Genomic DNA, 27,092 nt, shown 5'->3' with positions numbered 1-27,092 from the left:
CCATCCAATCACAAAATCCATCCTTCTCAGTCTTCTTCCGCTTAACCAAAGTCGCCAGGAAAACAGTTTTACGAGAATGCCTTCTCAGTTGGGGAACGCAGTGGCGTGGGTCACAAGTCCTCTGGCTTGCAACACAGGCACATGGCCCCCCGATGAGGAATCCAAGACGGGCAGCAGTTGCCACGCATGGCCAGTGTACGCATTTCACATTTAAGGACTTAATAGGTGGACGTCTTTACAAGAAACTTTCCACCCAACAATTCTGCGTGAATTTAGTTTTACTATGAAGACATTCTTTAGTGTACGAGCCTTCTCGATTTGATGAGTTGAGGAATCACATTGGTCTTTGTTTGCCAATGTCATATCAAGTTTTGGCATGCTATGTTTGTCAAAGCACAATAGACCTTAATCTGCTGGATAAAATTAAGTAAGGCCTGGTGCACACATGAAGATTATCGGGCTGTTTTCCTCCAGATTTTACCCCTTCCCGACCAAGGAGAGCAAACGCCCGATTATCTTACGTCTTATAAGATTTTCCTTAAAAATTCTTATTTGGTTTGAGGTATGTTACGAGCAAATTCGTCCCGATAATCGGCTCCAAAACGGGTCGAGGCCCACAATCGGAAGTATTAAACTTGTTCAATATTTACGACCAACACTCATGACGTGTGTGAGGAACGCCGACGACTACTGATTTGTGACTGTGTGGATCGTGACATTGGACTGAATGTAGCCAATCAGAAAGTGAGCTGATTGGGGAAGAAGGAAGGATATAAAGTCCCATGTTCACGCTGTCGCCAGTCTGTTATTCTTTTCAGTTCTGGCTTTTTCTGTTAACTATAGTCCCAAGACCACCATCATTCCCTCGTCTTGTATATCCTCTTCCATACAGGGTGTTGTGTTTTCTGGTTGTTGCTACGTTTAGTCTTCTACCTTTTTGTAAGATCACGTTTGGTCTCGCGAGATTTCTGGCTCAGTGGACTAGATTCTTGATTGGTTGCGGGACAGCGTTGTTATGTGTGTGTTTTACTGTAATGAGATTATCAGAGCACACCACACACAGTAAGATCAAAACTGTTAAATGCCTGATTTTTTATATCTTCATGTGTAAGTTCTCGAAGAAGTACAAAATCTCATCAGATTAAAAAAAAAACCTCATGTGTGTTCCAGGCCTAAGTTGTTGTGTGAAAGGACGGTTTTATTCATTTTGATCAGATGTGCTATTGGAATGTCAGTTTTTTTGCGCCAAGCTTGCGGTATTACACATGAGTGTTGATTCCCACGAAGAGCTAAATAAGACTTCCATTTTTGTCATGGTGCAAAAGTCCACCATTGAGTGATTGCCAGCCCGCAGGCCTCAAGTGGACGCCCTGCCTACATTCCCTGACCGGGAATCGAACCCGGGCCGCGGCGGTGAGAGCGCCGAATCCTAGCCACTAGACAACCAGGGAACAGGTATCTGGCTAGCAAGGGGGATTCACAAGAACCAACGTGAGAATGGTTGTTAAACTGTTTGTGGAGGATTGTTAAGGCTGCATTGTAGGTGCTCTTGCCTGGATCCCAGCTTCTTTAATGTTCTGTTCTTAAATTTTCTATTCTTTTCTGCCTTGTGCTGTTATATTCTCCTCTCCTTTCTTCTGGTCTCTTCAATTGTGTTCTGTCCTTGTGTGTTCCATTCTACTTAAACTGGATGACTGACAAGATGGAAGGGTTCAGAGGTGGAAACCCAAAATCTGACTTTTTGGTGTGGTGTGGGATCTAAGCACTGAAACCCAAACGCAGTATTTCGCATAGATTTCTTTGGCAGCCATTACTGCTTGCTAAAAGGTGAAATGGGTCCAATTGTCAGGTCGTTTGTCACTGTTTGCAGTGGGCTTGGTTCTTAAAGCTGGGCCGTGGGATTTCCATGTGAGTACACATTTTGTTACTGAGTGGTAAATCCAATTTAGTTAGCAATGTCAGGCCGTTCAATGGTTTTAAATAGCATGGTTGGATCAAGGATTTGATTTTCACCACGTTTGAAAACCCAACATGGAGTGCAGCTGCGTGTTGCCTCCAGGTGCCTTCTACAGTAGCATTGGTGGTATAGTGGAAAGCATAGCTGCTTGCCAAGCAGTTGACCTGGGTTTGATTCCCGGCCAATGTACAGCGTGTCCTCAGTCAGGGCCCATGGCAGTATCATGTCTGTGTGTACTGTCAAAACTGTTCTCAGACTAAGAAAGGTCCATCCTACAGTGAAATGTCAATGGCTTTTTCCAGGGATCAGGTCTATACATCGCATCTGATGTTTTTGGGGTACCGTGTATTTGCCATCCAATCACAAAATCCATCCTTCTCAGTCTTCTTCCGCTTAACCAAAGTCGCCAGGAAAACAGTTTTACGAGAATGCCTTCTCAGTTGGGGAACGCAGTGGCGTGGGTCACAAGTCCTCTGGCTTGCAACACAGGCACATGGCCCCCCGATGAGGAATCCAAGACGGGCAGCAGTTGCCACGCATGGCCAGTGTACGCATTTCACATTTAAGGACTTAATAGGTGGACGTCTTTACAAGAAACTTTCCACCCAACAATTCTGCGTGAATTTAGTTTTACTATGAAGACATTCTTTAGTGTACGAGCCTTCTCGATTTGATGAGTTGAGGAATCACATTGGTCTTTGTTTGCCAATGTCATATCAAGTTTTGGCATGCTATGTTTGTCAAAGCACAATAGACCTTAATCTGCTGGATAAAATTAAGTAAGGCCTGGTGCACACATGAAGATTATCGGGCTGTTTTCCTCCAGATTTTACCCCTTCCCGACCAAGGAGAGCAAACGCCCGATTATCTTACGTCTTATAAGATTTTCCTTAAAAATTCTTATTTGGTTTGAGGTATGTTACGACCAAATTCGTCCCGATAATCGGCTCCAAAACGGGTCGAGGCCCACAATCGGAAGTATTAAACTTGTTCAATATTTACGACCAACACTCATGACGTGTGTGAGGAACGCCGACGACTACTGATTTGTGACTGTGTGGATCGTGACATTGGACTGAATGTAGCCAATCAGAAAGTGAGCTGATTGGGGAAGAAGGAAGGATATAAAGTCCCATGTTCACGCTGTCGCCAGTCTGTTATTCTTTTCAGTTCTGGCTTTTTCTGTTAACTATAGTCCCAAGACCACCATCATTCCCTCGTCTTGTATATCCTCTTCCATACAGGGTGTTGTGTTTTCTGGTTGTTGCTACGTTTAGTCTTCTACCTTTTTGTAAGATCACGTTTGGTCTCGCGAGATTTCTGGCTCAGTGGACTAGATTCTTGATTGGTTGCGGGACAGCGTTGTTATGTGTGTGTTTTACTGTAATGAGATTATCAGAGCACACCACACACAGTAAGATCAAAACTGTTAAATGCCTGATTTTTTATATCTTCATGTGTAAGTTCTCGAAGAAGTACAAAATCTCATCAGATTAAAAAAAAAACCTCATGTGTGTTCCAGGCCTAAGTTGTTGTGTGAAAGGACGGTTTTATTCATTTTGATCAGATGTGCTATTGGAATGTCAGTTTTTTTGCGCCAAGCTTGCGGTATTACACATGAGTGTTGATTCCCACGAAGAGCTAAATAAGACTTCCATTTTTGTCATGGTGCAAAAGTCCACCATTGAGTGATTGCCAGCCCGCAGGCCTCAAGTGGACTCCCTGCCTACATTCCCTGACCGGGAATCGAACCCGGGCCGCGGCGGTGAGAGCGCCGAATCCTAGCCACTAGACAACCAGGGAACAGGTATCTGGCTAGCAAGGGGGATTCACAAGAACCAACGTGAGAATGGTTGTTAAACTGTTTGTGGAGGATTGTTAAGGCTGCATTGTAGGTGCTCTTGCCTGGATCCCAGCTTCTTTAATGTTCTGTTCTTAAATTTTCTATTCTTTTCTGCCTTGTGCTGTTATATTCTCCTCTGCTTTCTTCTGGTCTCTTCAATTGTGTTCTGTCCTTGTGTGTTCCATTCTACTTAAACTGGATGACTGACAAGATGGAAGGGTTCAGAGGTGGGAACCCAAAATCTGACTTTTTGGTGTGGTGTGGGATCTAAGCACTGAAACCCAAACGCAGTATTTCGCATAGATTTCTTTGGCAGCCATTACTGCTTGCTAAAAGGTGAAATGGGTCCAATTGTCAGGTCGTTTGTCACTGTTTGCAGTGGGCTTGGTTCTTAAAGCTGGGCCGTGGGATTTCCATGTGAGTACACATTTTGTTACTGAGTGGTAAATCCAATTTAGTTAGCAATGTCAGGCCATTCAATGGTTTTAAATAGCATGGTTGGATCAAGGATTTGATTTTCACTACGTTTGAAAACCCAACATGGAGTGCAGCTGCGTGTTGCCTCCAGGTGCCTTCTACAGTAGCATTGGTGGTATAGTGGAAAGCATAGCTGCTTGCCAAGCAGTTGACCCGGGTTCGATTCCCGGCCAATGCACAGCGTGTCCTCAGTCAGGGCCCATGGCAGTATCATGTCTGTGTGTACTGTCAAAACTGTTCTCAGACTAAGAAAGGTCCATCCTACAGTGAAATGTCAATGGCTTTTTCCAGGGATCAGGTCTATACATCGCATCTGATGTTTTTGGGGTACCGTGTATTTGCCATCCAATCACAAAATCCATCCTTCTCAGTCTTCTTCCGCTTAACCAAAGTCGCCAGGAAAACAGTTTTACGAGAATGCCTTCTCAGTTGGGGAACGCAGTGGCGTGGGTCACAAGTCCTCTGGCTTGCAACACAGGTACATGGCCCCCCGATGAGGAATCCAAGACGGGCAGCAGTTGCCACGCATGGCCAGTGTACGCATTTCACATTTAAGGACTTAATAGGTGGACGTCTTTACAAGAAACTTTCCACCCAACAATTCTGCGTGAATTTAGTTTTACTATGAAGACATTCTTTAGTGTACGAGCCTTCTCGATTTGATGAGTTGAGGAATCACATTGGTCTTTGTTTGCCAATGTCATATCAAGTTTTGGCATGCTATGTTTGTCAAAGCACAATAGACCTTAATCTGCTGGATAAAATTAAGTAAGGCCTGGTGCACACATGAAGATTATCGGGCTGTTTTCCTCCAGATCTTACCCCTTCCCGACCAAGGAGAGCAAACGCCCGATTATCTTACGTCTTATAAGATTTTCCTTAAAAATTCTTATTTGGTTTGAGGTATGTTACGACCAAATTCGTCCCGAAAATCGGCTCCAAAACGGGTCGAGGCCGACAATCGGAAGTATTAAACTTGTTCAATATTTACGACCAACACTCATGACGTGTGTGAGGAACGCCGACGACTACTGATTTGTGACTGTGTGGATCGTGACATTGGACTGAATGTAGCCAATCAGAAAGTGAGCTGATTGGGGAAGAAGGAAGGATATAAAGTCCATGTTCACGCTGTCGCCAGTCTGTTATTCTTTTCAGTTCTGGCTTTTTCTGTTAACTATAGTCCCAAGACCACCATCATTCCCTCGTCTTGTATATCCTCTTCCATACAGGGTGTTGTGTTTTCTGGTTGTTGCTACGTTTAGTCTTCTACCTTTTTGTAAGATCACGTTTGGTCTCGCGAGATTTCTGGCTCAGTGGACTAGATTCTTGATTGGTTGCGGGACAGCGTTGTTATGTGTGTGTTTTACTGTAATGAGATTATCAGAGCACACCACACACAGTAAGATCAAAACTGTTAAATGCCTGATTTTTTATATCTTCATGTGTAAGTTCTCGAAGAAGTACAAAATCTCATCAGATTAAAAAAAAAACCTCATGTGTGTTCCAGGCCTAAGTTGTTGTGTGAAAGGACGGTTTTATTCATTTTGATCAGATGTGCTATTGGAATGTCAGTTTTTTTGCGCCAAGCTTGCGGTATTACACATGAGTGTTGATTCCCACGAAGAGCTAAATAAGACTTCCATTTTTGTCATGGTGCAAAAGTCCACCATTGAGTGATTGCCAGCCCGCAGGCCTCAAGTGGATGCCCTGCCTACATTCCCTGACCGGGAATCGAACCCGGGCCGCGGCGGTGAGAGCGCCGAATCCTAGCCACTAGACAACCAGGGAACAGGTATCTGGCTAGCAAGGGGGATTCACAAGAACCAACGTGAGAATGGTTGTTAAACTGTTTGTGGAGGATTGTTAAGGCTGCATTGTAGGTGCTCTTGCCTGGATCCCAGCTTCTTTAATGTTCTGTTCTTAAATTTTCTATTCTTTTCTGCCTTGTGCTGTTATATTCTCCTCTGCTTTCTTCTGGTCTCTTCAATTGTGTTCTGTCCTTGTGTGTTCCATTCTACTTAAACTGGATGACTGACAAGATGGAAGGGTTCAGAGGTGGGAACCCAAAATCTGACTTTTTGGTGTGGTGTGGGATCTAAGCACTGAAACCCAAACGCAGTATTTCGCATAGATTTCTTTGGCAGCCATTACTGCTTGCTAAAAGGTGAAATGGGTCCAATTGTCAGGTCGTTTGTCACTGTTTGCAGTGGGCTTGGTTCTTAAAGCTGGGCCGTGGGATTTCCATGTGAGTACACATTTTGTTACTGAGTGGTAAATCCAATTTAGTTAGCAATGTCAGGCCGTTCAATGGTTTTAAATAGCATGGTTGGATCAAGGATTTGATTTTCACTACGTTTGAAAACCCAACATGGAGTGCAGCTGCGTGTTGCCTCCAGGTGCCTTCTACAGTAGCATTGGTGGTATAGTGGAAAGCATAGCTGCTTGCCAAGCAGTTGACCCGGGTTCGATTCCCGGCCAATGCACAGCGTGTCCTCAGTCAGGGCCCATGGCAGTATCATGTCTGTGTGTACTGTCAAAACTGTTCTCAGACTAAGAAAGGTCCATCCTACAGTGAAATGTCAATGGCTTTTTCCAGGGATCAGGTCTATACATCGCATCTGATGTTTTTGGGGTACCGTGTATTTGCCATCCAATCACAAAATCCATCCTTCTCAGTCTTCTTCCGCTTAACCAAAGTCGCCAGGAAAACAGTTTTACGAGAATGCCTTCTCAGTTGGGGAACGCAGTGGCGTGGGTCACAAGTCCTCTGGCTTGCAACACAGGTACATGGCCCCCCGATGAGGAATCCAAGACGGGCAGCAGTTGCCACGCATGGCCAGTGTACGCATTTCACATTTAAGGACTTAATAGGTGGACGTCTTTACAAGAAACTTTCCACCCAATAATTCTGCGTGAATTTAGTTTTACTATGAAGACATTCTTTAGTGTACGAGCCTTCTCGATTTGATGAGTTGAGGAATCACATTGGTCTTTGTTTGCCAATGTCATATCAAGTTTTGGCATGCTATGTTTGTCAAAGCACAATAGACCTTAATCTGCTGGATAAAATTAAGTAAGGCCTGGTGCACACATGAAGATTATCGGGCTGTTTTCCTCCAGATCTTACCCCTTCCCGACCAAGGAGAGCAAACGCCCGATTATCTTACGTCTTATAAGATTTTCCTTAAAAATTCTTATTTGGTTTGAGGTATGTTACGACCAAATTCGTCCCGAAAATCGGCTCCAAAACGGGTCGAGGCCGACAATCGGAAGTATTAAACTTGTTCAATATTTACGACCAACACTCATGACGTGTGTGAGGAACGCCGACGACTACTGATTTGTGACTGTGTGGATCGTGACATTGGACTGAATGTAGCCAATCAGAAAGTGAGCTGATTGGGGAAGAAGGAAGGATATAAAGTCCATGTTCACGCTGTCGCCAGTCTGTTATTCTTTTCAGTTCTGGCTTTTTCTGTTAACTATAGTCCCAAGACCACCATCATTCCCTCGTCTTGTATATCCTCTTCCATACAGGGTGTTGTGTTTTCTGGTTGTTGCTACGTTTAGTCTTCTACCTTTTTGTAAGATCACGTTTGGTCTCGCGAGATTTCTGGCTCAGTGGACTAGATTCTTGATTGGTTGCGGGACAGCGTTGTTATGTGTGTGTTTTACTGTAATGAGATTATCAGAGCACACCACACACAGTAAGATCAAAACTGTTAAATGCCTGATTTTTTATATCTTCATGTGTAAGTTCTCGAAGAAGTACAAAATCTCATCAGATTAAAAAAAAAACCTCATGTGTGTTCCAGGCCTAAGTTGTTGTGTGAAAGGACGGTTTTATTCATTTTGATCAGATGTGCTATTGGAATGTCAGTTTTTTTGCGCCAAGCTTGCGGTATTACACATGAGTGTTGATTCCCACAAAGAGCTAAATAAGACTTCCATTTTTGTCATGGTGCAAAAGTCCACCATTGAGTGATTGCCAGCCCGCAGGCCTCAAGTGGACGCCCTGCCTACATTCCCTGACCGGGAATCGAACCCGGGCCGCGGCGGTGAGAGCGCCGAATCCTAGCCACTAGACAACCAGGGAACAGGTATCTGGCTAGCAAGGGGGATTCACAAGAACCAACGTGAGAATGGTTGTTAAACTGTTTGTGGAGGATTGTTAAGGCTGCATTGTAGGTGCTCTTGCCTGGATCCCAGCTTCTTTAATGTTCTGTTCTTAAATTTTCTATTCTTTTCTGCCTTGTGCTGTTATATTCTCCTCTGCTTTCTTCTGGTCTCTTCAATTGTGTTCTGTCCTTGTGTGTTCCATTCTACTTAAACTGGATGACTGACAAGATGGAAGGGTTCAGAGGTGGAAACCCAAAATCTGACTTTTTGGTGTGGTGTGGGATCTAAGCACTGAAACCCAAACGCAGTATTTCGCATAGATTTCTTTGGCAGCCATTACTGCTTGCTAAAAGGTGAAATGGGTCCAATTGTCAGGTCGTTTGTCACTGTTTGCAGTGGGCTTGGTTCTTAAAGCTGGGCCGTGGGATTTCCATGTGAGTACACATTTTGTTACTGAGTGGTAAATCCAATTTAGTTAGCAATGTCAGGCCGTTCAATCGTTTTAAATAGCATGGTTGGATCAAGGATTTGATTTTCACCACGTTTGAAAACCCAACATGGAGTGCAGCTGCATGTTGCCTCCAGGTGCCTTCTACAGTAGCATTGGTGGTATAGTGGAAAGCATAGCTGCTTGCCAAGCAGTTGACCCGGGTTCGATTCCCGGCCAATGCACAGCGTGTCCTCAGTCAGGGCCCATGGCAGTATCATGTCTGTGTGTACTGTCAAAACTGTTCTCAGACTAAGAAAGGTCCATCCTACAGTGAAATGTCAATGGCTTTTTCCAGGGATCAGGTCTATACATCGCATCTGATGTTTTTGGGGTACCGTGTATTTGCCATCCAATCACAAAATCCATCCTTCTCAGTCTTCTTCCGCTTAACCAAAGTCGCCAGGAAAACAGTTTTACGAGAATGCCTTCTCAGTTGGGGAACGCAGTGGCGTGGGTCACAAGTCCTCTGGCTTGCAACACAGGCACATGGCCCCCCGATGAGGAATCCAAGACGGGCAGCAGTTGCCACGCATGGCCAGTGTACGCATTTCACATTTAAGGACCTAATAGGTGGACGTCTTTACAAGAAACTTTCCACCCAACAATTCTGCGTGAATTTAGTTTTACTATGAAGACATTCTTTAGTGTACGAGCCTTCTCGATTTGATGAGTTGAGGAATCACATTGGTCTTTGTTTGCCAATGTCATATCAAGTTTTGGCATGCTATGTTTGTCAAAGCACAATAGACCTTAATCTGCTGGATAAAATTAAGTAAGGCCTGGTGCACACATGAAGATTATCGGGCTGTTTTCCTCCAGATTTTACCCCTTCCCGACCAAGGAGAGCAAACGCCCAATTATCTTACGTCTTATAAGATTTTCCTTAAAAATTCTTATTTGGTTTGAGGTATGTTACGAGCAAATTCGTCCCGATAATCGGCTCCAAAACGGGTCGAGGCCCACAATCGGAAGTATTAAACTTGTTCAATATTTACGACCAACACTCATGACGTGTGTGAGGAACGCCGACGACTACTGATTTGTGACTGTGTGGATCGTGACATTGGACTGAATGTAGCCAATCAGAAAGTGAGCTGATTGGGGAAGAAGGAAGGATATAAAGTCCATGTTCACGCTGTCGCCAGTCTGTTATTCTTTTCAGTTCTGGCTTTTTCTGTTAACTATAGTCCCAAGACCACCATCATTCCCTCGTCTTGTATATCCTCTTCCATACAGGGTGTTGTGTTTTCTGGTTGTTGCTACGTTTAGTCTTCTACCTTTTTGTAAGATCACGTTTGGTCTCGCGAGATTTCTGGCTCAGTGGACTAGATTCTTGATTGGTTGCGGGACAGCGTTGTTATGTGTGTGTTTTACTGTAATGAGATTATCAGAGCACACCACACACAGTAAGATCAAAACTGTTAAATGCCTGATTTTTTATATCTTCATGTGTAAGTTCTCGAAGAAGTACAAAATCTCATCAGATTAAAAAAAAAACCTCATGTGTGTTCCAGGCCTAAGTTGTTGTGTGAAAGGACGGTTTTATTCATTTTGATCAGATGTGCTATTGGAATGTCAGTTTTTTTGCGCCAAGCTTGCGGTATTACACATGAGTGTTGATTCCCACGAAGAGCTAAATAAGACTTCCATTTTTGTCATGGTGCAAAAGTCCACCATTGAGTGATTGCCAGCCCGCAGGCCTCAAGTGGACGCCCTGCCTACATTCCCTGACCGGGAATCGAACCCGGGCCGCGGCGGTGAGAGCGCCGAATCCTAGCCACTAGACAACCAGGGAACAGGTATCTGGCTAGCAAGGGGGATTCACAAGAACCAACGTGAGAATGGTTGTTAAACTGTTTGTGGAGGATTGTTAAGGCTGCATTGTAGGTGCTCTTGCCTGGATCCCAGCTTCTTTAATGTTCTGTTCTTAAATTTTCTATTCTTTTCTGCCTTGTGCTGTTATATTCTCCTCTCCTTTCTTCTGGTCTCTTCAATTGTGTTCTGTCCTTGTGTGTTCCATTCTACTTAAACTGGATGACTGACAAGATGGAAGGGTTCAGAGGTGGAAACCCAAAATCTGACTTTTTGGTGTGGTGTGGGATCTAAGCACTGAAACCCAAACGCAGTATTTCGCATAGATTTCTTTGGCAGCCATTACTGCTTGCTAAAAGGTGAAATGGGTCCAATTGTCAGGTCGTTTGTCACTGTTTGCAGTGGGCTTGGTTCTTAAAGCTGGGCCGTGGGATTTCCATGTGAGTACACATTTTGTTACTGAGTGGTAAATCCAATTTAGTTAGCAATGTCAGGCCGTTCAATGGTTTTAAATAGCATGGTTGGATCAAGGATTTGATTTTCACCACGTTTGAAAACCCAACATGGAGTGCAGCTGCGTGTTGCCTCCAGGTGCCTTCTACAGTAGCATTGGTGGTATAGTGGAAAGCATAGCTGCTTGCCAAGCAGTTGACCCGGGTTCGATTCCCGGCCAATGTACAGCGTGTCCTCAGTCAGGGCCCATGGCAGTATCATGTCTGTGTGTACTGTCAAAACTGTTCTCAGACTAAGAAAGGTCCATCCTACAGTGAAATGTCAATGGCTTTTTCCAGGGATCAGGTCTATACATCGCATCTGATGTTTTTGGGGTACCGTGTATTTGCCATCCAATCACAAAATCCATCCTTCTCAGTCTTCTTCCGCTTAACCAAAGTCGCCAGGAAAACAGTTTTACGAGAATGCCTTCTCAGTTGGGGAACGCAGTGGCGTGGGTCACAAGTCCTCTGGCTTGCAACACAGGCACATGGCCCCCCGATGAGGAATCCAAGACGGGCAGCAGTTGCCACGCATGGCCAGTGTACGCATTTCACATTTAAGGACTTAATAGGTGGACGTCTTTACAAGAAACTTTCCACCCAACAATTCTGCGTGAATTTAGTTTTACTATGAAGACATTCTTTAGTGTACGAGCCTTCTCGATTTGATGAGTTGAGGAATCACATTGGTCTTTGTTTGCCAATGTCATATCAAGTTTTGGCATGCTATGTTTGTCAAAGCACAATAGACCTTAATCTGCTGGATAAAATTAAGTAAGGCCTGGTGCACACATGAAGATTATCGGGCTGTTTTCCTCCAGATTTTACCCCTTCCCGACCAAGGAGAGCAAACGCCCGATTATCTTACGTCTTATAAGATTTTCCTTAAAAATTCTTATTTGGTTTGAGGTATGTTACGAGCAAATTCGTCCCGATAATCGGCTCCAAAACGGGTCGAGGCCCACAATCGGAAGTATTAAACTTGTTCAATATTTACGACCAACACTCATGACGTGTGTGAGGAACGCCGACGACTACTGATTTGTGACTGTGTGGATCGTGACATTGGACTGAATGTAGCCAATCAGAAAGTGAGCTGATTGGGGAAGAAGGAAGGATATAAAGTCCATGTTCACGCTGTCGCCAGTCTGTTATTCTTTTCAGTTCTGGCTTTTTCTGTTAACTATAGTCCCAAGACCACCATCATTCCCTCGTCTTGTATATCCTCTTCCATACAGGGTGTTGTGTTTTCTGGTTGTTGCTACGTTTAGTCTTCTACCTTTTTGTAAGATCACGTTTGGTCTCGCGAGATTTCTGGCTCAGTGGACTAGATTCTTGATTGGTTGCGGGACAGCGTTGTTATGTGTGTGTTTTACTGTAATGAGATTATCAGAGCACACCACACACAGTAAGATCAAAACTGTTAAATGCCTGATTTTTTATATCTTCATGTGTAAGTTCTCGAAGAAGTACAAAATCTCATCAGATTAAAAAAAAAACCTCATGTGTGTTCCAGGCCTAAGTTGTTGAGTGAAAGGACGGTTTTATTCATTTTGATCAGATGTGCTATTGGAATGTCAGTTTTTTTGCGCCAAGCTTGCGGTATTACACATGAGTGTTGATTCCCACGAAGAGCTAAATAAGACTTCCATTTTTGTCATGGTGCAAAAGTCCACCATTGAGTGATTGCCAGCCCGCAGGCCTCAAGTGGACGCCCTGCCTACATTCCCTGACCGGGAATCGAACCCGGGCCGCGGCGGTGAGAGCGCCGAATCCTAGCCACTAGACAACCAGGGAACAGGTATCTGGCTAGCAAGGGGGATTCACAAGAACCAACGTGAGAATGGTTGTTAAACTGTTTGTGGAGGATTGTTAAGGCTGCATTGTAGGTGCTCTTGCCTGGATCCCAGCTTCTTTAATGTTCTGTTCTTAAATTTTCTATTCTTTTCTGCCTTGTGCTGTTATATTCTCCTCTCCTTTCTTCTGGTCTCTTCAATTGTGTTCTGTCCTTGTGTGTTCCATTCTACTTAAACTGGATGACTGACAAGATGGAAGGGTTCAGAGGTGGAAACCCAAAATCTGACTTTTTGGTGTGGTGTGGGATCTAAGCACTGAAACCCAAACGCAGTATTTCGCATAGATTTCTTTGGCAGCCATTACTGCTTGCTAAAAGGTGAAATGGGTCCAATTGTCAGGTCGTTTGTCACTGTTTGCAGTGGGCTTGGTTCTTAAAGCTGGGCCGTGGGATTTCCATGTGAGTACACATTTTGTTACTGAGTGGTAAATCCAATTTAGTTAGCAATGTCAGGCCGTTCAATGGTTTTAAATAGCATGGTTGGATCAAGGATTTGATTTTCACCACGTTTGAAAACCCAACATGGAGTGCAGCTGCGTGTTGCCTCCAGGTGCCTTCTACAGTAGCATTGGTGGTATAGTGGAAAGCATAGCTGCTTGCCAAGCAGTTGACCCGGGTTCGATTCCCGGCCAATGTACAGCGTGTCCTCAGTCAGGGCCCATGGCAGTATCATGTCTGTGTGTACTGTCAAAACTGTTCTCAGACTATGCCCCTTTAAGAAAGGTCCATCCTACAGTGAAATGTCAATGGCTTTTTCCAGGGATCAGGTCTATACATCGCATCTGATGTTTTTGGGGTACCGTGTATTTGCCATCCAATCACAAAATCCATCCTTCTCAGTCTTCTTCCGCTTAACCAAAGTCGCCAGGAAAACAGTTTTACGAGAATGCCTTCTCAGTTGGGGAACGCAGTGGCGTGGGTCACAAGTCCTCTGGCTTGCAACACAGGCACATGGCCCCCCGATGAGGAATCCAAGACGGGCAGCAGTTGCCACGCATGGCCAGTGTACGCATTTCACATTTAAGGACTTAATAGGTGGACGTCTTTACAAGAAACTTTCCACCCAACAATTCTGCGTGAATTTAGTTTTACTATGAAGACATTCTTTAGTGTACGAGCCTTCTCGATTTGATGAGTTGAGGAATCACATTGGTCTTTGTTTGCCAATGTCATATCAAGTTTTGGCATGCTATGTTTGTCAAAGCACAATAGACCTTAATCTGCTGGATAAAATTAAGTAAGGCCTGGTGCACACATGAAGATTATCGGGCTGTTTTCCTCCAGATTTTACCCCTTCCCGACCAAGGAGAGCAAACGCCCGATTATCTTACGTCTTATAAGATTTTCCTTAAAAATTCTTATTTGGTTTGAGGTATGTTACGAGCAAATTCGTCCCGATAATCGGCTCCAAAACGGGTCGAGGCCCACAATCGGAAGTATTAAACTTGTTCAATATTTACGACCAACACTCATGACGTGTGTGAGGAACGCCGACGACTACTGATTTGTGACTGTGTGGATCGTGACATTGGACTGAATGTAGCCAATCAGAAAGTGAGCTGATTGGGGAAGAAGGAAGGATATAAAGTCCCATGTTCACGCTGTCGCCAGTCTGTTATTCTTTTCAGTTCTGGCTTTTTCTGTTAACTATAGTCCCAAGACCACCATCATTCCCTCGTCTTGTATATCCTCTTCCATACAGGGTGTTGTGTTTTCTGGTTGTTGCTACGTTTAGTCTTCTACCTTTTTGTAAGATCACGTTTGGTCTCGCGAGATTTCTGGCTCAGTGGACTAGATTCTTGATTGGTTGCGGGACAGCGTTGTTATGTGTGTGTTTTACTGTAATGAGATTATCAGAGCACACCACACACAGTAAGATCAAAACTGTTAAATGCCTGATTTTTTATATCTTCATGTGTAAGTTCTCGAAGAAGTACAAAATCTCATCAGATTAAAAAAAAAACCTCATGTGTGTTCCAGGCCTAAGTTGTTGTGTGAAAGGACGGTTTTATTCATTTTGATCAGATGTGCTATTGGAATGTCAGTTTTTTTGCGCCAAGCTTGCGGTATTACACATGAGTGTTGATTCCCACGAAGAGCTAAATAAGACTTCCATTTTTGTCATGGTGCAAAAGTCCACCATTGAGTGATTGCCAGCCCGCAGGCCTCAAGTGGACTCTCTACCTACATTCCCTGACCGGGAATCGAACCCGGGCCGCGGCGGTGAGAGCGCCGAATCCTAGCCACTAGACAACCAGGGAACAGGTATCTGGCTAGCAAGGGGGATTCACAAGAACCAACGTGAGAATGGTTGTTAAACTGTTTGTGGAGGATTGTTAAGGCTGCATTGTAGGTGCTCTTGCCTGGATCCCAGCTTCTTTAATGTTCTGTTCTTAAATTTTCTATTCTTTTCTGCCTTGTGCTGTTATATTCTCCTCTGCTTTCTTCTGGTCTCTTCAATTGTGTTCTGTCCTTGTGTGTTCCATTCTACTTAAACTGGATGACTGACAAGATGGAAGGGTTCAGAGGTGGGAACCCAAAATCTGACTTTTTGGTGTGGTGTGGGATCTAAGCACTGAAACCCAAACGCAGTATTTCGCATAGATTTCTTTGGCAGCCATTACTGCTTGCTAAAAGGTGAAATGGGTCCAATTGTCAGGTCGTTTGTCACTGTTTGCAGTGGGCTTGGTTCTTAAAGCTGGGCCGTGGGATTTCCATGTGAGTACACATTTTGTTACTGAGTGGTAAATCCAATTTAGTTAGCAATGTCAGGCCGTTCAATGGTTTTAAATAGCATGGTTGGATCAAGGATTTGATTTTCACTACGTTTGAAAACCCAACATGGAGTGCAGCTGCGTGTTGCCTCCAGGTGCCTTCTACAGTAGCATTGGTGGTATAGTGGAAAGCATAGCTGCTTGCCAAGCAGTTGACCCGGGTTCGATTCCCGGCCAATGTACAGCGTGTCCTCAGTCAGGGCCCATGGCAGTATCATGTCTGTGTGTACTGTCAAAACTGTTCTCAGACTAAGAAAGGTCCATCCTACAGTGAAATGTCAATGGCTTTTTCCAGGGATCAGGTCTATACATCGCATCTGATGTTTTTGGGGTACCGTGTATTTGCCATCCAATCACAAAATCCATCCTTCTCAGTCTTCTTCCGCTTAACCAAAGTCGCCAGGAAAACAGTTTTACGAGAATGCCTTCTCAGTTGGGGAACGCAGTGGCGTGGGTCACAAGTCCTCTGGCTTGCAACACAGGCACATGGCCCCCCGATGAGGAATCCAAGACGGGCAGCAGTTGCCACGCATGGCCAGTGTACGCATTTCACATTTAAGGACTTAATAGGTGGACGTCTTTACAAGAAACTTTCCACCCAACAATTCTGCGTGAATTTAGTTTTACTATGAAGACATTCTTTAGTGTACGAGCCTTCTCGATTTGATGAGTTGAGGAATCACATTGGTCTTTGTTTGCCAATGTCATATCAAGTTTTGGCATGCTATGTTTGTCAAAGCACAATAGACCTTAATCTGCTGGATAAAATTAAGTAAGGCCTGGTGCACACATGAAGATTATCGGGCTGTTTTCCTCCAGATTTTACCCCTTCCCGACCAAGGAGAGCAAACGCCCGATTATCTTACGTCTTATAAGATTTTCCTTAAAAATTCTTATTTGGTTTGAGGTATGTTACGAGCAAATTCGTCCCGATAATCGGCTCCAAAACGGGTCGAGGCCCACAATCGGAAGTATTAAACTTGTTCAATATTTACGACCAACACTCATGACGTGTGTGAGGAACGCCGACGACTACTGATTTGTGACTGTGTGGATCGTGACATTGGACTGAATGTAGCCAATCAGAAAGTGAGCTGATTGGGGAAGAAGGAAGGATATAAAGTCCCATGTTCACGCTGTCGCCAGTCTGTTATTCTTTTCAGTTCTGGCTTTTTCTGTTAACTATAGTCCCAAGACCACCATCATTCCCTCGTCTTGTATATCCTCTTCCATACAGGGTGTTGTGTTTTCTGGTTGTTGCTACGTTTAGTCTTCTACCTTTTTGTAAGATCACGTTTGGTCTCGCGAGATTTCTGGCTCAGTGGACTAGATTCTTGATTGGTTGCGGGACAGCGTTGTTATGTGTGTGTTTTACTGTAATGAGATTATCAGAGCACACCACACACAGTAAGATCAAAACTGTTAAATGCCTGATTTTTTATATCTTCATGTGTAAGTTCTCGAAGAAGTACAAAATCTCATCAGATTAAAAAAAAAACCTCATGTGTGTTCCAGGCCTAAGTTGTGTGTGAAAGGACGGTTTTATTCATTTTGATCAGATGTGCTATTGGAATGTCAGTTTTTTTGCGCCAAGCTTGCGGTATTACACATGAGTGTTGATTCCCACGAAGAGCTAAATAAGACTTCCATTTTTGTCATGGTGCAAAAGTCCACCATTGAGTGATTGCCAGCCCGCAGGCCTCAAGTGGACTCCCTACCTACATTCCCTGACCGGGAATCGAACCCGGGCCGCGGCGGTGAGAGCGCCGAATCCTAGCCACTAGACAACCAGGGAACAGGTATCTGGCTAGCAAGGGGGATTCACAAGAACCAACGTGAGAATGGTTGTTAAACTGTTTGTGGAGGATTGTTAAGGCTGCATTGTAGGTGCTCTTGCCTGGATCCCAGCTTCTTTAATGTTCTGTTCTTAAATTTTCTATTCTTTTCTGCCTTGTGCTGTTATATTCTCCTCTGCTTTCTTCTGGTCTCTTCAATTGTGTTCTGTCCTTGTGTGTTCCATTCTACTTAAACTGGATGACTGACAAGATGGAAGGGTTCAGAGGTGGGAACCCAAAATCTGACTTTTTGGTGTGGTGTGGGATCTAAGCACTGAAACCCAAACGCAGTATTTCGCATAGATTTCTTTGGCAGCCATTACTGCTTGCTAAAAGGTGAAATGGGTCCAATTGTCAGGTCGTTTGTCACTGTTTGCAGTGGGCTTGGTTCTTAAAGCTGGGCCGTGGGATTTCCATGTGAGTACACATTTTGTTACTGAGTGGTAAATCCAATTTAGTTAGCAATGTCAGGCCGTTCAATGGTTTTAAATAGCATGGTTGGATCAAGGATTTGATTTTCACTACGTTTGAAAACCCAACATGGAGTGCAGCTGCGTGTTGCCTCCAGGTGCCTTCTACAGTAGCATTGGTGGTATAGTGGAAAGCATAGCTGCTTGCCAAGCAGTTGACCCGGGTTCGATTCCCGGCCAATGCACAGCGTGTCCTCAGTCAGGGCCCATGGCAGTATCATGTCTGTGTGTACTGTCAAAACTGTTCTCAGACTAAGAAAGGTCCATCCTACAGTGAAATGTCAATGGCTTTTTCCAGGGATCAGGTCTATACATCGCATCTGATGTTTTTGGGGTACCGTGTATTTGCCATCCAATCACAAAATCCATCCTTCTCAGTCTTCTTCCGCTTAACCAAAGTCGCCAGGAAAACAGTTTTACGAGAATGCCTTCTCAGTTGGGGAACGCAGTGGCGTGGGTCACAAGTCCTCTGGCTTGCAACACAGGCACATGGCCCCCCGATGAGGAATCCAAGACGGGCAGCAGTTGCCACGCATGGCCAGTGTACGCATTTCACATTTAAGGACTTAATAGGTGGACGTCTTTACAAGAAACTTTCCACCCAACAATTCTGCGTGAATTTAGTTTTACTATGAAGACATTCTTTAGTGTACGAGCCTTCTCGATTTGATGAGTTGAGGAATCACATTGGTCTTTGTTTGCCAATGTCATATCAAGTTTTGGCATGCTATGTTTGTCAAAGCACAATAGACCTTAATCTGCTGGATAAAATTAAGTAAGGCCTGGTGCACACATGAAGATTATCGGGCTGTTTTCCTCCAGATTTTACCCCTTCCCGACCAAGGAGAGCAAACGCCCGATTATCTTACGTCTTATAAGATTTTCCTTAAAAATTCTTATTTGGTTTGAGGTATGTTACGAGCAAATTCGTCCCGATAATCGGCTCCAAAACGGGTCGAGGCCCACAATCGGAAGTATTAAACTTGTTCAATATTTACGACCAACACTCATGACGTGTGTGAGGAACGCCGACGACTACTGATTTGTGACTGTGTGGATCGTGACATTGGACTGAATGTAGCCAATCAGAAAGTGAGCTGATTGGGGAAGAAGGAAGGATATAAAGTCCCATGTTCACGCTGTCGCCAGTCTGTTATTCTTTTCAGTTCTGGCTTTTTCTGTTAACTATAGTCCCAAGACCACCATCATTCCCTCGTCTTGTATATCCTCTTCCATACAGGGTGTTGTGTTTTCTGGTTGTTGCTACGTTTAGTCTTCTACCTTTTTGTAAGATCACGTTTGGTCTCGCGAGATTTCTGGCTCAGTGGACTAGATTCTTGATTGGTTGCGGGACAGCGTTGTTATGTGTGTGTTTTACTGTAATGAGATTATCAGAGCACACCACACACAGTAAGATCAAAACTGTTAAATGCCTGATTTTTTATATCTTCATGTGTAAGTTCTCGAAGAAGTACAAAATCTCATCAGATTAAAAAAAAAACCTCATGTGTGTTCCAGGCCTAAGTTGTTGTGTGAAAGGACGGTTTTATTCATTTTGATCAGATGTGCTATTGGAATGTCAGTTTTTTTGCGCCAAGCTTGCGGTATTACACATGAGTGTTGATTCCCACGAAGAGCTAAATAAGACTTCCATTTTTGTCATGGTGCAAAAGTCCACCATTGAGTGATTGCCAGCCCGCAGGCCTCAAGTGGATGCCCTGCCTACATTCCCTGACCGGGAATCGAACCCGGGCCGCGGCGGTGAGAGCGCCGAATCCTAGCCACTAGACAACCAGGGAACAGGTATCTGGCTAGCAAGGGGGATTCACAAGAACCAACGTGAGAATGGTTGTTAAACTGTTTGTGGAGGATTGTTAAGGCTGCATTGTAGGTGCTCTTGCCTGGATCCCAGCTTCTTTAATGTTCTGTTCTTAAATTTTCTATTCTTTTCTGCCTTGTGCTGTTATATTCTCCTCTGCTTTCTTCTGGTCTCTTCAATTGTGTTCTGTCCTTGTGTGTTCCATTCTACTTAAACTGGATGACTGACAAGATGGAAGGGTTCAGAGGTGGGAACCCAAAATCTGACTTTTTGGTGTGGTGTGGGATCTAAGCACTGAAACCCAAACGCAGTATTTCGCATAGATTTCTTTGGCAGCCATTACTGCTTGCTAAAAGGTGAAATGGGTCCAATTGTCAGGTCGTTTGTCACTGTTTGCAGTGGGCTTGGTTCTTAAAGCTGGGCCGTGGGATTTCCATGTGAGTACACATTTTGTTACTGAGTGGTAAATCCAATTTAGTTAGCAATGTCAGGCCGTTCAATGGTTTTAAATAGCATGGTTGGATCAAGGATTTGATTTTCACTACGTTTGAAAACCCAACATGGAGTGCAGCTGCGTGTTGCCTCCAGGTGCCTTCTACAGTAGCATTGGTGGTATAGTGGAAAGCATAGCTGCTTGCCAAGCAGTTGACCCGGGTTTGATTCCCGGCCAATGCACAGCGTGTCCTCAGTCAGGGCCCATGGCAGTATCATGTCTGTGTGTACTGTCAAAACTGTTCTCAGACTAAGAAAGGTCCATCCTACAGTGAAATGTCAATGGCTTTTTCCAGGGATCAGGTCTATACATCGCATCTGATGTTTTTGGGGTACCGTGTATTTGCCATCCAATCACAAAATCCATCCTTCTCAGTCTTCTTCCGCTTAACCAAAGTCGCCAGGAAAACAGTTTTACGAGAATGCCTTCTCAGTTGGGGAACGCAGTGGCGTGGGTCACAAGTCCTCTGGCTTGCAACACAGGCACATGGCCCCCCGATGAGGAATCCAAGACGGGCAGCAGTTGCCACGCATGGCCAGTGTACGCATTTCACATTTAAGGACCTAATAGGTGGACGTCTTTACAAGAAACTTTCCACCCAACAATTCTGCGTGAATTTAGTTTTACTATGAAGACATTCTTTAGTGTACGAGCCTTCTCGATTTGATGAGTTGAGGAATCACATTGGTCTTTGTTTGCCAATGTCATATCAAGTTTTGGCATGCTATGTTTGTCAAAGCACAATAGACCTTAATCTGCTGGATAAAATTAAGTAAGGCCTGGTGCACACATGAAGATTATCGGGCTGTTTTCCTCCAGATTTTACCCCTTCCCGACCAAGGAGAGCAAACGCCCGATTATCTTACGTCTTATAAGATTTTCCTTAAAAATTCTTATTTGGTTTGAGGTATGTTACGAGCAAATTCGTCCCGATAATCGGCTCCAAAACGGGTCGAGGCCCACAATCGGAAGTATTAAACTTGTTCAATATTTACGACCAACACTCATGACGTGTGTGAGGAACGCCGACGACTACTGATTTGTGACTGTGTGGATCGTGACATTGGACTGAATGTAGCCAATCAGAAAGTGAGCTGATTGGGGAAGAAGGAAGGATATAAAGTCCCATGTTCACGCTGTCGCCAGTCTGTTATTCTTTTCAGTTCTGGCTTTTTCTGTTAACTATAGTCCCAAGACCACCATCATTCCCTCGTCTTGTATATCCTCTTCCATACAGGGTGTTGTGTTTTCTGGTTGTTGCTACGTTTAGTCTTCTACCTTTTTGTAAGATCACGTTTGGTCTCGCGAGATTTCTGGCTCAGTGGACTAGATTCTTGATTGGTTGCGGGACAGCGTTGTTATGTGTGTGTTTTACTGTAATGAGATTATCAGAGCACACCACACACAGTAAGATCAAAACTGTTAAATGCCTGATTTTTTATATCTTCATGTGTAAGTTCTCGAAGAAGTACAAAATCTCATCAGATTAAAAAAAAAACCTCATGTGTGTTCCAGGCCTAAGTTGTTGTGTGAAAGGACGGTTTTATTCATTTTGATCAGATGTGCTATTGGAATGTCAGTTTTTTTGCGCCAAGCTTGCGGTATTACACATGAGTGTTGATTCCCACGAAGAGCTAAATAAGACTTCCATTTTTGTCATGGTGCAAAAGTCCACCATTGAGTGATTGCCAGCCCGCAGGCCTCAAGTGGATGCCCTGCCTACATTCCCTGACCGGGAATCGAACCCGGGCCGCGGCGGTGAGAGCGCCGAATCCTAGCCACTAGACAACCAGGGAACAGGTATCTGGCTAGCAAGGGGGATTCACAAGAACCAACGTGAGAATGGTTGTTAAACTGTTTGTGGAGGATTGTTAAGGCTGCATTGTAGGTGCTCTTGCCTGGATCCCAGCTTCTTTAATGTTCTGTTCTTAAATTTTCTATTCTTTTCTGCCTTGTGCTGTTATATTCTCCTCTGCTTTCTTCTGGTCTCTTCAATTGTGTTCTGTCCTTGTGTGTTCCATTCTACTTAAACTGGATGACTGACAAGATGGAAGGGTTCAGAGGTGGGAACCCAAAATCTGACTTTTTGGTGTGGTGTGGGATCTAAGCACTGAAACCCAAACGCAGTATTTCGCATAGATTTCTTTGGCAGCCATTACTGCTTGCTAAAAGGTGAAATGGGTCCAATTGTCAGGTCGTTTGTCACTGTTTGCAGTGGGCTTGGTTCTTAAAGCTGGGCCGTGGGATTTCCATGTGAGTACACATTTTGTTACTGAGTGGTAAATCCAATTTAGTTAGCAATGTCAGGCCGTTCAATGGTTTTAAATAGCATGGTTGGATCAAGGATTTCATTTTCACCACGTTTGAAAACCCAACATGGAGTGCAGCTGCGTGTTGCCTCCAGGTGCCTTCTACAGTAGCATTGGTGGTATAGTGGAAAGCATAGCTGCTTGCCAAGCAGTTGACCCGGGTTCGATTCCCGGCCAATGCACAGCGTGTCCTCAGTCAGGGCCCATGGCAGTATCATGTCTGTGTGTACTGTCAAAACTGTTCTCAGACTATGCCCCTTTAAGAAAGGTCCATCCTACAGTGAAATGTCAATGGCTTTTTCCAGGGATCAGGTCTATACATCGCATCTGATGTTTTTGGGGTACCGTGTATTTGCCATCCAATCACAAAATCCATCCTTCTCAGTCTTCTTCCGCTTAACCAAAGTCGCCAGGAAAACAGTTTTACGAGAATGCCTTCTCAGTTGGGGAACGCAGTGGCGTGGGTCACAAGTCCTCTGGCTTGCAACACAGGTACATGGCCCCCCGATGAGGAATCCAAGACGGGCAGCAGTTGCCACGCATGGCCAGTGTACGCATTTCACATTTAAGGACTTAATAGGTGGACGTCTTTACAAGAAACTTTCCACCCAACAATTCTGCGTGAATTTAGTTTTACTATGAAGACATTCTTTAGTGTACGAGCCTTCTCGATTTGATGAGTTGAGGAATCACATTGGTCTTTGTTTGCCAATGTCATATCAAGTTTTGGCATGCTATGTTTGTCAAAGCACAATAGACCTTAATCTGCTGGATAAAATTAAGTAAGGCCTGGTGCACACATGAAGATTATCGGGCTGTTTTCCTCCAGATTTTACCCCTTCCCGACCAAGGAGAGCAAACGCCCGATTATCTTACGTCTTATAAGAATTTTTTAAGATTATCTTAAAAATTCTTAATTGGTTTGGAGTATGTTATGAGCAAATTCGTCCCGATAATCGGCTCCAAAACGGGTCAAGGCCGACAATCGGAAGTATTAAACTTGTTCAATATTTACGACCAAAACTCATGACGTGTGTGAGGAACGCTGACGACTCCTGATTTGTGACTGTGTGGATCGTGATGTTGGACTGAATGTAGCCAATCAGAAATGACTGATTTTTCACATGTGAAGTCTTAATCAGAAAAAAAAAAAATCACATCAAATTAAAAAACTTTGTGTGCCTTAGTCATCATCCACCTTTTTAAAATGTTTTTGTAACTAGTTAGACTCCATCTATTCATGATGTTGATTTGCTTGCGAACGTTTAAATTCCCCTGCGCTACACTTTAAACAACGGCGCAAGTTTTTTGTACTTTTTTCGTCCCCCCCCTGCAAGTTCAGCCAGAACTACATCCACTGTGTCTACATCCATGTGTTCAGTAAAAACACAAACCATGTTGTTTTTACACAACATAAGCAGGGGTTTCGATTTAGCTTCATTTGTATAGCGCAAATTCACAACAAATATCTTAAGTTCCCTTTACACAGTTCACTTCCCTGAGTCCAATTATAATTAATTTAGAACAAATCCAGTATATGATCCACACAAGTCCAGTTTATAAGTGTGTTTATATAGACAAGTTCATCAGAACTATAATACAGTAGTAAAACCTCAACCAGGACCAGAACCAGAACCAGAATTAGGAAGGAAAAACCTCCATCACAACCAGAACCGTGAAGGAAGACATTGATCAGAACTATAACCGGGTAGAAAAACCTCCACCAGGACCAGAGCCAGGAAGGAAAACTATCAACACAACCAATACAAGAAAAGAAAACCTCCATCAGAACCAGGAAGAATGGCCATCTTCTTGGACGGGTTGAGGACAGGAAAGGGGGTCAACAAGCAGCATAACTCTAATCCAGAGATAACTGCAGAGAAAGAAGAGAAATTACCTCCTTGGTGGTTTTGTTGTTTATGCTGTGGGCAACTAAATAAAATTTAAAATCGTCTGATTTCTTACCAACAATCTGTTCTCTCAAGCAACAGCTGATGTGATGACCCTCATGTCAGTAATGATGTTGCACTGACTTACTGCTGTGCTCTGTGTTTTAAACACATTAAACAGTATAAATCTACCATAATCTGTTTTTTAAAAGGTCAAAAGAGCAAATAACCACATGAAGTAATACAATGAAAGCTCAGCTTGTAAAAATCATTTCACAGTGAGGTAGACTACTCTCCAGAGATATCAATAAAGTTTCTTCTTTGATGGTGGCTCTCAGACTCTGTATGTGAAGTGTAGGAGTATGTAGGCTGTCAAGGTCCAGCCTGAGTATCTGTTGTTTGCTGTGTGTGTGCAGCGGTGTGATAAGGGCTGCAGGGAGCTGATCTGCACCCAGCCACTCTGTTCAGTCTGTTTGTTTTCGACTGTGAGTCAGCTCTGCTGCAAGGACAAGACAAATGTACAGCTATGACCCCACCGACCTCACATCACATCCCTTCCCTTTGCCCCTTTGCTTCCTCTGTTTACACCAAATATTATATGTTCAAGAAGAGTTCAGCAGTGTTTCAGATCTCACTTTTGTATGAAAGCAGTATGGCCTGGCTGATGCTTGACCCCCTTTTGTGATGATGTATTCAACAATGTTCAAAACTGTGATGAAAAAATCAGCCACTCCTCATATATTTTAGTATTTTGATTTTCAGCAGCCAGACTCCCCTGTAATCATTTAAAATAGTTTTTGGCAATATTTCTAGAGGTTTCCGAATTGTTTTTTAATTTGATTTTGTACTTGACCGCTTTCAGAGGAGTGTGGCTCCTAACTCAAGGGATGAACTAGTGTTGCATCAGTGAATATTTAGCAAAGGACCAATGTTATAGGTTCTGTGTGTCGGATCACTGACATGTAGTGGTAAAGATAGGGTATACCATAGTTGTGAATGTACGGTAGCTACCAGTGACCAAATTCTTCCAGCTATACAGATGTTTTCGTGTGGTAGTGGGTCCAGTGGCCTCAGGTGCAGCAATGACTACACCACCTGTAACTACTTCAACATCGTGTGCATGTAGTGTCTTCTTCTTTGGTCCTTTTAAAGCGTTACTTATCCCAAACAATGTTCTAGCTCCTATCAAACAAATCTGCTCTGCAGTTTTAAAGCTTCACACACACAGAGCTGTTTGTCCATTCAGAGACACAGTAGTAAAAATGGTGTTACAAATATGACAGCTGCCGTGTGTGTGGACCCACAGCAAGAAGCTGTAAATGCCTCATATTATATATAGAAAACAAGATTTTAGCAGAAACAAGGTTATCAAAGAGCTGTTAGCTGGAAACCTGGTATATATCAGCATGGTGGCAGAAGCTGGATGTGTGGAGGACAAAAAAAAAGAGTCAGGACTAAAACACTATCTACAGCAAATGAACAGGATCTGCATAAATAGGACCAAATCCAGCAAAGACCTGAACCAGGACCTAAAAGATCCATCTGGACCTTCAGCTGATCTTTGAGCCCCTTTGAATTTGAACATCAATCATGTAAATACTTCAAACCACTCAAAGCGAGTGGACACATTAAGTACTTCCAGAAAGTCTTTGGCTGTGTCCGAATGTGCACCCTACCCCCTACATAGTGCCCTATATAGGGGTCACGCCATTTTGTCGGAGTGTCTGAATGTACAGAAAGAGAAAAGTAGGGCACTCAAAATTATCCACAATGCATCTTGAAAAGTAGTGAGCGTCGATGGTCACTAGACGGATCAATATAGACCACAATGCATTGCGGGCAGAACCTGATCATGGCGCAAGTAGGCGAAAAAATTGAGAAATTACCTATAAGGAAACAAACAGAATAAAATACAACATAAGGAAAAAAATAAAAATGTTTACACACAACTTTGGATTGGATTTGGAATGGTTGTGGTTGCCGTGGTGACGGCGGTAGTCACATGGTTTGCGGCGACGAAAAAATAGGCAGCTTCGTGTCCGAATCGTCAAGAGAATGAGTGCACTATGTAGTGAACGAGGGGTTAGGGAGTAGGGTGGACATTTGGACACAGCCTGTTATCTTTCATCAGAATAGAACATCAGTGTTCTGTGAAGCAGTGGAGCTTACCACAGGTTCTCCCACGGTCATCATCACAGTAACTGAAGAAGGTCCTGTTGCAACTTTTAAAATTGACCTTTTATTTCTCAGTTTGTCTGAACCTCCTCTGTTTTCTTGATCAATTCTGATAGTTATTTACATTTATCAGCACAGAGCCAAAATCCGACTGGCAGGTGGAATTCAGTCAAACAGAAACAAATAGGAGGGATGGATGGTGCTGCTCAAATCAAAGAAACATATAAAATAGAAGGGACTAAGTAGAAATAAAAAATTCTAACTAACTAATGTTAAAG

At 43.7% G+C, this 27,092-nt stretch overlaps 20 non-coding genes across 20 annotated transcripts; 10 read left to right on the top strand and 10 right to left on the bottom strand.

The window, feature by feature from the left end:
* Positions 1–1,379: 1,379 nt before the first annotated feature.
* trnae-cuc lies at positions 1,380–1,451 on the bottom strand. The gene has a single exon. It is a non-coding gene; the product is annotated as a tRNA-Glu (tRNA).
* A 623-nt stretch (positions 1,452–2,074) lies between these two features.
* trnag-gcc lies at positions 2,075–2,146 on the top strand. The gene has a single exon. It is a non-coding gene; the product is annotated as a tRNA-Gly (tRNA).
* Positions 2,147–3,688: 1,542 nt separating this feature from the next.
* On the bottom strand, positions 3,689–3,760 carry trnae-cuc. The gene has a single exon. It is a non-coding gene; the product is annotated as a tRNA-Glu (tRNA).
* Positions 3,761–4,383: 623 nt separating this feature from the next.
* Positions 4,384–4,455, top strand: trnag-gcc. Its single transcript has one exon. It is a non-coding gene; the product is annotated as a tRNA-Gly (tRNA).
* Positions 4,456–5,996: 1,541 nt separating this feature from the next.
* Positions 5,997–6,068, bottom strand: trnae-cuc. Its single transcript has one exon. It is a non-coding gene; the product is annotated as a tRNA-Glu (tRNA).
* A 623-nt stretch (positions 6,069–6,691) lies between these two features.
* On the top strand, positions 6,692–6,763 carry trnag-gcc. The gene has a single exon. It is a non-coding gene; the product is annotated as a tRNA-Gly (tRNA).
* Positions 6,764–8,304: 1,541 nt separating this feature from the next.
* On the bottom strand, positions 8,305–8,376 carry trnae-cuc. Its single transcript has one exon. It is a non-coding gene; the product is annotated as a tRNA-Glu (tRNA).
* Positions 8,377–8,999: 623 nt separating this feature from the next.
* On the top strand, positions 9,000–9,071 carry trnag-gcc. Its single transcript has one exon. It is a non-coding gene; the product is annotated as a tRNA-Gly (tRNA).
* A 1,541-nt stretch (positions 9,072–10,612) lies between these two features.
* Positions 10,613–10,684, bottom strand: trnae-cuc. Its single transcript has one exon. It is a non-coding gene; the product is annotated as a tRNA-Glu (tRNA).
* Positions 10,685–11,307: 623 nt separating this feature from the next.
* On the top strand, positions 11,308–11,379 carry trnag-gcc. The gene has a single exon. It is a non-coding gene; the product is annotated as a tRNA-Gly (tRNA).
* Positions 11,380–12,920: 1,541 nt separating this feature from the next.
* trnae-cuc lies at positions 12,921–12,992 on the bottom strand. The gene has a single exon. It is a non-coding gene; the product is annotated as a tRNA-Glu (tRNA).
* Positions 12,993–13,615: 623 nt separating this feature from the next.
* Positions 13,616–13,687, top strand: trnag-gcc. Its single transcript has one exon. It is a non-coding gene; the product is annotated as a tRNA-Gly (tRNA).
* A 1,552-nt stretch (positions 13,688–15,239) lies between these two features.
* trnae-cuc lies at positions 15,240–15,311 on the bottom strand. Its single transcript has one exon. It is a non-coding gene; the product is annotated as a tRNA-Glu (tRNA).
* Positions 15,312–15,934: 623 nt separating this feature from the next.
* trnag-gcc lies at positions 15,935–16,006 on the top strand. Its single transcript has one exon. It is a non-coding gene; the product is annotated as a tRNA-Gly (tRNA).
* Positions 16,007–17,547: 1,541 nt separating this feature from the next.
* Positions 17,548–17,619, bottom strand: trnae-cuc. The gene has a single exon. It is a non-coding gene; the product is annotated as a tRNA-Glu (tRNA).
* A 623-nt stretch (positions 17,620–18,242) lies between these two features.
* On the top strand, positions 18,243–18,314 carry trnag-gcc. Its single transcript has one exon. It is a non-coding gene; the product is annotated as a tRNA-Gly (tRNA).
* A 1,542-nt stretch (positions 18,315–19,856) lies between these two features.
* On the bottom strand, positions 19,857–19,928 carry trnae-cuc. The gene has a single exon. It is a non-coding gene; the product is annotated as a tRNA-Glu (tRNA).
* A 623-nt stretch (positions 19,929–20,551) lies between these two features.
* On the top strand, positions 20,552–20,623 carry trnag-gcc. The gene has a single exon. It is a non-coding gene; the product is annotated as a tRNA-Gly (tRNA).
* Positions 20,624–22,165: 1,542 nt separating this feature from the next.
* trnae-cuc lies at positions 22,166–22,237 on the bottom strand. The gene has a single exon. It is a non-coding gene; the product is annotated as a tRNA-Glu (tRNA).
* Positions 22,238–22,860: 623 nt separating this feature from the next.
* trnag-gcc lies at positions 22,861–22,932 on the top strand. The gene has a single exon. It is a non-coding gene; the product is annotated as a tRNA-Gly (tRNA).
* Positions 22,933–27,092: the final 4,160 nt, after the last annotated feature.

The sequence above is a fragment of the Melanotaenia boesemani genome, chromosome 6 (genome assembly GCF_017639745.1).
Source record: "Melanotaenia boesemani isolate fMelBoe1 chromosome 6, fMelBoe1.pri, whole genome shotgun sequence".
NCBI lineage: Eukaryota > Metazoa > Chordata > Actinopteri > Atheriniformes > Melanotaeniidae > Melanotaenia > Melanotaenia boesemani.
This window is presented reverse-complemented; position numbering and strand designations above follow the sequence as displayed.